The sequence below is a fragment of the Bos indicus genome, chromosome 23 (genome assembly GCF_029378745.1).
Source record: "Bos indicus isolate NIAB-ARS_2022 breed Sahiwal x Tharparkar chromosome 23, NIAB-ARS_B.indTharparkar_mat_pri_1.0, whole genome shotgun sequence".
NCBI classification, from domain to species: domain Eukaryota; kingdom Metazoa; phylum Chordata; class Mammalia; order Artiodactyla; family Bovidae; genus Bos; species Bos indicus.
Genome location: NC_091782.1, coordinates 36722043 through 36733578, shown reverse-complemented (window position 1 = coordinate 36733578; position 11536 = coordinate 36722043).

The following is an 11536-nucleotide window of genomic DNA, read 5'->3' as shown; positions in this document are numbered from 1 at the left end:
CAATGCAAATTGGCTCATTTCACTTGTCAAGGTCTGTGTACACACCTGTGTGCAGAGGTGTGTGCCAACTTTGTCAGGACGGGATTCAATCAGGCAAGAGTCTGCAAAAAATATGAGGCTTTGATTTTGCTACAAAAATTAGTGAATCAGAAAAGGGCAACTGTTCTTGGTAGATCCATCGATCTTACTTAGTTTGGCCACTGAAATACGTACACATGCCATTATTTCATGTTCTTACGTGTTCTTTCATGTTCTTACATTTCCTGATCTACTCAACCCTTCATTACACATCACCTTAACTTCCTTCCTTGCTTCCCAGATTTCTTTCTTCCTTAAGTGCATGAAACCCTTGTCTCCTTGTTTATCACAATGAGACTAAGACCAACATGGATATAAAAATTGCTTTGGAAATTATGAAGCTTTGAAACAATGTCAATCATGAATATTTATTCATATGCCAAAGTATACAAAAGATAGAGTGCAAAGGAAGACATGAGAAATGCTAAATGCTTAAGATGGCTTATCTTTAGAAAATAGGTTCAAGATCATTTAATAATCACATCAAAGTGTATTAGGAATTATTAGACTAGAGAGGTTTCAAATTCCATGGAAAATGGAAAAGAAAACATGGAATGACTTCAAGCTTCAAGGTATATATAATAGGAAATTTCAGCAATCTGGGTTGTTGAGTCCTGGGGTGGATCATTAAAGGAGACTGTGGCCTGACTTCCCAGGAATTGTATAAGGAGCAGAATGGTCACCATCTGATGTGGTCCCCACTCTGGAACCAAGCAAAAGGACTGAGAGAAATCCTGTCACCCCAATCCTATTTTCTAGTTCCAAAATTTGATCAAAGCATTAATTTTTTAAAACTCTTATGCAAAGTCCCTATAACTTTAATACAAACACTCACATTTAAAAATGTAAAATTTCCTACAGAATGGCAAAGTAGTTGAAAATTCCAGCTATTATGGTAACAAATAATAAAAGTATCTTTCCAAATGCAATGCATGGACATTTTAACAGCAGCCATTTCAGATGAGACTTCTGTTTATAAGACACCCCCAAAGATTCAAAAATCAGAGGTGGTGATAGCAAAACAAGAGCAAGTTTCTTGGTTTTTGCGTGTAGCCCCACAAAAGCTTTATGATCTGAAGTGTCCAGAAGAAAAAGAATATTCAGCCCCATGAAAAATGTCAAACCTTTCAGTGACTGGTTATCATAACACTGTCAGAGACCTTCCACACCAAAGTTAATGACAATCTGGTTAGAAGATCCTTCAGCTACCCTTTATGTATATCTGTATGAATATATGATGTCTATGTATTTATATTTTTTTTAATATTTTTATTTTAAGAAAATGAAGGAGGAATGTTAGAATTCTCTTCTGATTTGAAGGTTTAGTGTGGGATTTTCACTGTTTTCATTCACATTTTACTTTTAAAAGAAGAGAATTGGGGCAACAAGATCAGTCTAAATTTTTTATCTTCAATCACTGGAAAATGGGAAGCTGAGTTTCCTTTCATGCCAGTCTTTTATTATGTGGGGACTGTGTGTGTGTGAGATGGGCATATGTATGCAAGCACAAGACAGCCACTGCTGCTCAAGCAGCCTGAAAACTTTTGTACACCACCAATCTAGTCCTGACAAGAGGAGTCCAGCTTGGAAAACAAAACCTCTCTCTCAGTGCTACCCTCAGCTTTTTGGATCTCCTTAAAAACACGAATGATACGGGGCAGGCTTTTATTTCACACAAGCAGTTTCAACTGATAAGATTCTTTGTCACCTCTGGGGACAAAGCACCCAGTTATAACATTTGTATGGAAGCTGACTTGTTAAATTTGCCCTCAAAGATAAATAACCTACCAAAGCACAAGAAAGAGGAGAAGCAGGGTCCAGTTAAAGGTGATGCCAGAGGCTGAGGGGCTATTCATCCACTGATAACTACTTAATTATTAATGCTTTTGCTTAAGTGATATTTAAACATTGAAAAAGTTTCCATTTTGCCTTTCTTAGTAGATACTGCAGTTCTTTTTTTTTTTTCTTTTTCCTATGTAGACACCAACATATATAAATCAAATGTCATGAATAGTGACTAATAAGCAGAGTATTTTTTCAGACAGAATTGGCAAAGAAAACTGTCAGATATTTAAAGTGTCAGTTCAGTTCAGTCACTCAGTCATGTCCGACTCTGTGACCCCATGAATCGCAGCATGCCAGGCCTCCCTGTCCATCACCAACTTTCGGAGTTCACTCAAACTCATGTCCATTGAGTCAGTGATGCCATCCAGTCATCTCATCCTCTGTTGTCCCCTTCTCCTCCTGCCCCCAGTCTCTCCCAGCATCAGGGTTTTTCCAATGAGTCAACTCTTGCATGAAGTGGCCAGGTATTGGAGTTTCAGCTTTAGCATCAGTCCTTCAATGAACACCCAGACTGATCTCCTTTAAATGGACTGGGTGGATCTCCTTCCAGTCCAAGGGACTCCAAAGAGTCTTTTCCAACACCACAGTTCAAAAGCATCATTTCTTCGGTGCTCAGCTTTCTTCACAGTCCAACTCTCACATCCATACATGACCACTGGGAAAAAACATAGCCTTGACTAGATGGAACTTTGTTGGCAAAGTAATGTCTCCGCTTTTCAATATGCTATCTAGGTTGGTCATAACTTTCCTTCCAAAGACAGGATAATTTGATATATGTATATATTATTTTTTTAATTTATTTTAATTGGAATATAATTGCTTTACAATGTGTTGGTTTCTGCTGTACAATGGCATGAATCAGCCATAAGTACATATATCCCCTCCCTCTTGAATCCCCCCACCTGCACCCCATCCCACTTCTCCAGGTTGTCACAGAGCACTGGGTAAGCTTCCTGTGTCACAGCCACTTCCCACTGGCATCTATTAATATTTTACATATGGTAATGTACTATGTGTCAATGCTACTCTCTCAATTCAACTTGCCCTCTCCTTCCCCTGTTGTGTCCATAAACACGTTCTCTGTCTGTTTTTCTTTCTGCCCTGAAAATAGGTTAGCCAGTGCCATTTTTCTAGATTCCATATATACACATTAATATACAGTACTTGGTTTTCCCTTTTTGACTTACTTCACTCTACATAACAGGCTGTAGGTTCATCCACACCAGCTCAAGTGACCCAAATTCACTTCTTTTAAAGCTTAATTAAAATTCCCTTGTATAGATGTACCACGCCTTCTTTATCCATTGCTCTCTCAATGCACATACAGATTGCTTCCATGTCCTGGTTATTTTAAACACTGTTGCAATGAATTTTGGGGTACACGTGTCTTTGAATTATGGTTTTCTCAGGGTATATGCCCAATAGTAGAATTTCTAGGACATACGGTAATTTTGTTAGAACTTCCCTGATGTCTCAGCAGGTAAAGAATCTGCCTGCAATGGAGGCAACACAGGGAATGGTTCAATCTCTAGATCAGGAAGCTCCTCTGGAGGAGGAAATGGCAACCCAGTCCAGTATACTTGCTATTTCCACCTACCCCTCTGACATAGTGCTGATCTTTATTTACATATATTTTAGAAAAGATTTTCCCTTTCTATTAAGTAATGTATGAAAGCTGAGCGCCGAAGAATTGATGCTTTTGAACTGTGGTGTTGGAGAAGACTCTTGAGAGTCCCTTGGACTGCAAGGAGATCCAACCAGTCCATTCTGAAGGAGATCAGCCCTGGCATTTCTTTGGAAGGAATGATCCTAAGCTGAAACTCCAGTACGTTGGCCACCTCATGCGAAGAGTTGACTCATTGGCAAAGACTCTGATGCTGGGACGGATTGGGGGCAGGAGGAGAAGGGGACGACAGAGGATGAGATGGCTGGATGGCATCACCGACTTGATGGACTTGAGTCTGGGTGAACTCCGGGAGTTGATGATGGACAGGGAGGCCTGGCCTGCTGCAATTCACTGGGTGTCAAAGAGTCGGATGCCACTGAGCGACTGAACTGAACTTAACATAGGTATCATCTGACATGTTTACTTTTATTTTTTGAAGCGAATACAGGTAAGTTTCACTCTCTTAGACAGCATCAATTATACAACACAATTTTAACAGTTATAATCATCATGCTGTACATTAGATCCTCAGACCTTATAATTTAAATATGTTAAAATGTATCAGATCAGAGCAGAGCAGATCAGTCGCTCAGTCATGTCCGACTCTTTGTGATCCCATGAATCCCAGCACGCCAGGCCTCCCTGTCCATCACCAAATCCAGGAGTTCACTGAGACTCACGTCCATCGAGTCAGTGATGCCATCCAGCCATCTCATCCTCTGTCGTCCCCTTCTCCTCCTGCCCCCAATCCCTCCCAGCATCAGAGTCTTTTCCAATGAGTCAACTCTCCACATGAGGTGGCCAAAGTACTGGAGTTTCAGCTTAGGATCATTCCTTCCAAAGAAATGCCAGGGCTGATCTCCTTCAGAATGGACTGGTTGAATCTTCTTGCAGTCCAAGGGACTCTCAAGAGTCTTCTCCAACACCACAGTTCAAAAGCATCAATTCTTCAGCGCTCAGCCTTCTTCACAGTCCAACTCTCACATCCATATATGACCACAGGAAAAACAATAGCCTTGACTAGACAGACCTTTGTTGGCAAAGTAATGTCTCTGCTTTTGAATATGCTATCTAGGTTGGTCATAATTTTCCTTCCAAGGAGTAAGCATCTTTTAATTTCATGGCTGCAGTCACCATCTGCAGTGATTTTGGAGCCCAGAAAAATAAAGTCTGACACTGTTTCCACTGTTTCCCCATCTATTTCCCATGAAGTGGTGGGACCGGATGCCATGATCTTCGTTTTCTGAATGTTGAGCTTTAAGCCTACTTTTTCACTCTCCACTTTCACTTTCATCAAGAGGCTTTTGAGTTCCTCTTCACTTTCTGCCATAAGGGTGGTGTCATCTGCATATCTGAGGTTATTGATATTTCTCCTGGCAATCTTGATTCCAGCTTGTGATTCTTCCAGTCCAGCGTTTCTCATGATGTACTCCTCTGCTGCTGTTGCTGCTAAGTCACTTCAGTCATGTCCGACTCTGTGCAACCCCATAGACGGCAGCCCACCAGGCTCCCCCATCCCTGGGATTCTCCAGGCAAGAACACTGGAGTGGGTTGCAATTTCCTTCTCCAATGCATGAAAGTGAAAATGAAAGGTAAGTCGCTCAGTCGTGTCCAAGTCTAGTGACCTCATGGACTGCAGCCAACCAGGCTCCTCTATCCATGGGATTCTCCAGGCAAAAGTACTGGAGTGGGGTACCACTGCCCTGCATAAAAGTAAAATAAACAGGGTGACAATATACAGCCTTGACGAACTCCTTTTCCTATTTGGAACCAGTCTCTTGCTCCATGTCCAGTTCTAACTATTGCTTCCTAACCTGCATACAAATTTCTCAAGAGGCACATCAGGTGGTCTGGTATTCCCATCTCTTTCAGAATTTTCCACAATTTATTGTGATCCACACAGTCAAAGGCTTTGGCATAGTCAATAAAGCAGAAATGGATGTTTTTCTGGAATTCTCTTGCTTTTTCTATGATCCAGCGGATGTTGGCAATTTGATCTCTGGTTTCTCTGCCTTTTCTAAAACCAGCTTGAACATCAGAAAGTTCACGGTTCACATACTGCTGAAGCCTGGCTTGGAGAATTTTGAGCATTACTTTACTAGCGTGTGAGATGAGTGCAATTGTGCGGTAGGTTGAGCATTCTTTGGCATTGCCTTTCTTTGGGATTGGAATGAAAACTGACCTTTTCCAGTCCTGTGGCCACTGCTGAGTTTTCCAAATTTGCTGGCATATTGAGTGCAGCACTTTCACAGCATCATCTTTCAGGATTTGGAATAGCTCAACTAGAATTCCATCACCTCCACTAGCTTTGTTCATAGTGATGCTTTCTAAGGCCCACTTGACTTCACATTCCAAGATGTCTGGCTCTAGGTCAGTGATCACATCATCGTGATTATCTGGGTCATGAAGATCTTTTTTGTACAGTTCTTCTGTGTATTCTTGCCACCTCTTCTTAATATCTTCTGCTTCTGTTAGGTCCATACCATTTCTGTCCTTTATTGAGTTCATCTTTGCATGAAATGTTCCTTTGGTATCTCTGATTTTTTTGAAGTGATCCCTGGTCTTTCCCATTCTGTTGTTTTCCTCTATTTCTTTGCATTGATCACTGAAGAAGGCTTTCTTATCTCTTCTTGCTATTCTTTGGAACTCTGCATTCAGATGCTTATATCTTTTCTTTTCTCCTTTGCTTTTCCCTTCTCTTCTTTTCACAGCTATTTGTAAGGCCTCCCCAGACAGCCATTTTGCTTTTTTGCATTTCTTTCCTATGGGAATGGTCTTGATCCCTGTCTCCTGTACAATGTCACAAACCTCATTCCATAGTTCATCAGGCACTCTATCTATCAGATCTAGGCCCTTAAATCTATTTCTCACTTCCACTGTATAATCATAAGGGATTTGATTTAGGTCATACCTGAATGGTCTCGTGGTTTTCCCTACTTTCTTCAGTTTAAGTCTGAATGTGGCAATAAGGAGTTCATGGTCTGAGCCACAGTCAGCTCCTGGTCTTGTTTTTGCTGACTGTATAGAGCTTCTCCATCTTTGGCTACAAAGAATATAATCAATCTCATTTCAGTGTTGACCATCTGGTGATGTCCATGTATAGAGTCTTCTCTTGTGTTGTTGAAAGAGGACGTTTGTTATGACCAGTGCATTCTTGGCAAAACTCTATTAGTCTTTGCCCTGCTTCATTCCGTATTCCAAGACCAAATTTGCCTGTTACTCCAGGTGTTTCTTGACTTCCTACTTTTGCATTCCAGTCCCCTATAATGAAAAGGACATCTCTTTTGGGTGTTAGTTCTAAAAGGTCTTGTAGGTCTTCATAGAACCATTCAACTTCAGCTTCTTCAGCGTTCCTGGTTGGGGCATAGACTTGGATTACTGTGATTTTGAATGGTTTGCCTTGGAAACTAACAGAGATCATTCTGTTGTTTTTGAGATTGCATCCAAGTACTGCATTTCAGACTCTTTTGTTGACCATGATGGCTACTCCATTTCTTCTGAGGGATTCCTGCCTGCAGTAGTAGATATAATGGTCGTCTGAGTTAAATTCACCCATTCCAGTCCATTTTAGTTTGCTGATTCCTAGAATGTTGACATTCACTCTTGCCATCTCTTGTTTGACCACTTCCAATTTGCCTTGATTCATGGACCTGACATTCCAGGTTCCTACGCAATATTGCTCTTTACAGCATCGGACCTTGCTTCTATCACCAGTCACATCCACAGCTGGATATTGTTTTTCTTTGGCTCCATCCCTTCATTATTTCTGGAGTTATTTCTCCACTGATCTCCAGTAGCATATTGGGCACCTACTGACCTGGGGAGTTTCTCTTTCAGTATCCTATCATTTTGCCTTTTCATAGTGTTTGTGGGGTTCTCAAGGCAAGAATACTGAAGTGGTTTGCCATTCCCTTCTCCAGTGGACCACATTCTGTCAAATCTCTCCATCATGACCCACCCGTCTTGGGTTGCCCCACGGGCATGGCTTAGTTTCATTGAGTTAGACAAGGCTGTGGTCCTAGTGTGATTAGATTGACTAGTTTTCTGTGAGTATGGTTTCAGTGTGTTTGCCCTCTGATGCCCTCTTGCAATACCTACCGTCTTACTTGCGTTTCTCTTACCTTGGGCATGGGGTATCTCTTCACGGCTGCTCCAGCAAAGCGCAGCCATTGCTCCTTACCTTGGACGAGGGGTATCTCCTCACCACCGCCATTCCTGACCTTCAATGTGGGATAGCTGTAGGCCCTCCTGCGCCCGCGCAGCCATGGCTCCGGGTAACTCCTCTCGTCGCCACCCCTAATGTATAACCTTTTACAAACCCATCCTTATTTCCCCCACCATCCAAGCTTTGGCAATCACTTTCCTACTCTGTTTCTGAGTTCCAGTTTTGTTGTGTTTTTTTTTTTTAGATTCCTTACAATTGAGATCATACAGTATCTGTCTTTCTCTAACTTATTTAACTTAGCATATAGCCTTCCAAATTCATCCATGCTGCCACAAATGGAAGAATGTCTTTCTTTTTTAATGGATAAATAAAATTCACACACACATACACACACACACACACACACACACACACACACACACACACATATATATATATATATATATATATATATATATATATATATATATATATAACATCACATTGTTTTAATCTCTTCACCTCCTGACAGATACTTAGATTGTTCCTATAATAGGTTTCTAGGCTACTGTGAATATTGATGCAATGAACATGGCAGTACAGATTTCTCTTTGAGATGATTATTTCATTTCCTTTGAATATATATTCAGAAATGAGTATATATCCAGAAGTGGGATTAATGGGCGCATAACAGTTCTTTGTGAAATTTCTTGAGAAACTTCCTGAAGGTATTCCATGGGAGTTGCACCAATATAGATTCCTACAAATAATCCATTAGACCTCCATTTCCTACACATCCTCAACACACTTATTTCTTAATTCTTGGTAAAAGCCATTTCAACAGGAACGAGGTGGTGTATGTTGTACTTTTGATTTCACTTCCCTGATAGTGATGTTGAGCATCTTGTCATATACTTCCCGGGCATTCTGTATGTCTTATTTGGGGGGGGAAATTGTCTATTCTGTAAAACATAGCATGCATTTTGTATGCTGTATTTGAATACATAAAACTCAGTTACCTATCCCACACCAAAACAAATTATAGAAATACAAATAATCCCATTTACAATTGCATCCAAAAAAAATACTTAGAAATAAATTTAAGCTGGGTGTTGAAAGATTTATGTATGAAAACATTCAAGACACTCATGAAAGAAATATTTAAAAGACACAAGGGAAACATATTTCATATTTATTGACTGGAAGAATTAATATTATTAATACATCCATACTACCCACAGCTATCTACATATTCTCTGCAGTCTCTTTCAAAATTCCAACAAAACAGAAAGAAAAAAATTCTACAACTTGTATAAAACCACTGTTGTTGTTCAATTGCCAGGTTCTGTCTGTCTCTTTGTGACTCCACAACCTGCAACACACCAGACTTCCCTGTCCCTTACCATCTCTTAGAATTTGCCCATTGAATAGGTGATGGCATCCAACCATCTCATCCTCTGTAAGCCTCTTTTTCTTCTGCCTTCAATCTTTCCCAGCTTCAGGGTCTTTTCCAATAAGTCAGCTATTCACATTAGGTGGCCAATGTATTGGAGCTTCAGCTTCAGCATCAGTGCTTCCAAAGAGTATATGGGGTTGATTTCCTATAAGGTTGACTGGTTTTGAACTCCTTGGTGCCCAGGGACTCTCAAGAGTCTTCTACACCAGCACGGTTTGAAAACATCAGTTCTTCAGCACTCTGTCTTCTTTATTGTCTTCCCAGCTCTTACATGTGGACATGACTACTGGAAAGAGCCTAGCCTTGACTATACAGATCTCTGTCGGCAAAGTGATGTTTTTGCTTTTAACACACTGTCTAGGTTTATCACAGCTTTCCTGCCAAGAAGAAATCATCTTCTAATTTCGTGGCTGCAGTCACCATCCACAGTGATTTTAGAGCCCAGGAAGTGGAAATCTGTCACCGCTTCCACTTTTTCCCCTTCTATTTGCCATGTAAGTGATGGGGCCAGATGCCATGATCTTAGCTTTTTTGATATTGAGTTTTAAGCCAGCTTTTTCACTCTCCTTTTTCACCCTCATCAAGAGGCTATTTAGTTCCTCTTGCTTTTTGCCATTAGAGTGGTATCATTCACATGTCTGAGGTTTTTGGTATTTCTACCAGGAATCTTTATTCTAGGCTTTAGGACTCATCCAGTCCAACATTTTGCATGACATGCTCTGCATATATGTTAAATGAGCAGGGTGACAATATTCTGCCTTGATGGACTCCTTCACCAATTTTGAACCAGTTTATTGTTCCTTGTCTGCTTATAACTGTTGCTTTTTGAACTGCATACAGGTTTCTCAGAAGAGGGGTAAGGTTGGTTTGGTATGCCCATCTCCTTAACAATTTTCCACTTTGTTGTGATCCACACAGTTTGGTAAAGTCAATGAAGCAAATGTTTTTCTGGAATTCCCTTAATTTCTCTATGTTCCAGAATATGTTGCCAATTTGATCTCTGGTTCCTCTGCCTTTTCTAAACCCAGCTTGAACATCTGGAAGTTCTAGGTTCACATAATGCTGAAGCCTAGCCTGGAGGATTTTGGGCATAACCTTACTAGCACTGGAGATGAGTGCACCTGCAGTGGCTTGAACATTCTTTAATACTGCCCTTCTTGGGAAATGGGACAAGGATTGACCTATTCCTGTCTTCTGGCCCCTTCTGGCTTTTCCAAATTTTCTGACATTGAGTGGAGCACTTTAATAGCATCATGTTTTAGGATTTTAAATAGCTTTGCTGGAATTCTATCACCTCCAATAGCTTTATGGGCAGCAGTGCTTCTTAAGACCCACTTGAATTCAGATTCTAGAATGTCTGGCTCTAAGTGAGAAACCACACCATTGTGATTATCTGGGTCATTAAGATTTTTTTTTGTATAGTTCTTCTGTGTACTTTTCCCATCTTTTTTGGTCTATTCTGTTGTATTAAATCACAAAACACCAAAGATAGAAGTGATCTTGAGAAAAAAGAACAAAGTTTGAGACTAGATTGCTGATTTCAAATTGTATTAGAAAGCTATAGTAATCAAAACAGAATGACTTGCGTCTGGCACATAAATAGACACATAGTTCAACAGAATAGAACAGCAAAGCTGGAAAGAAATGCACACCCATATATTGTTAGTTAGGTTATGAAAAAAGAGGTTTTTTCCAATGGGGAAAGGACAAGCTTTTCAAAAATGGCACTAGGAAAACTGGATAGTCCTATGAAAAAATGAAACTGTGCCCCTGTCTTTTACCATACACAAAAATCTACTAAAAAGGGAATAAAAGGTGAACATAAGACTTCAAGCAGTTAAACCCCTAGAAGAATACATTGAGGTAATCTTCTTGCCATTGGTCTTTGCAACAAGTTTTTGGGTTTCACACCAAAATCAAAGGCAACTACTGCAAAAACATACAAGTGGGATGACATCAAACTCCAAACAAAGGAACATCAACAAAATCAAATGGCAATTTACAGATTGACAGAAGATATTTCCAAAACATATATTTGATAAGGGCTTAATATCCAAGAATACATGAGACATACAACTCATGGGCAAAAAAACCCCAAATAATCCAAATTTTTAACGGAGTGTAAGAAAAGTAAGGGTTTCAATAAATCTGAAGATTAGACTGTAGATGAGAGATACTGAAAGGTTTTCCTTCTAGAAAAACAAAAGCTTGTTCTTTCCTGGCATTACGTTCTTCATCTGCATTCACGTGTTTGACAATTACAGTTCAATGTGTACATTCTTCAATGAATAGCAATCACCCCACAGTGAGCTATAATATGTACTAAGAACAGCCCCATTGGGGGAAA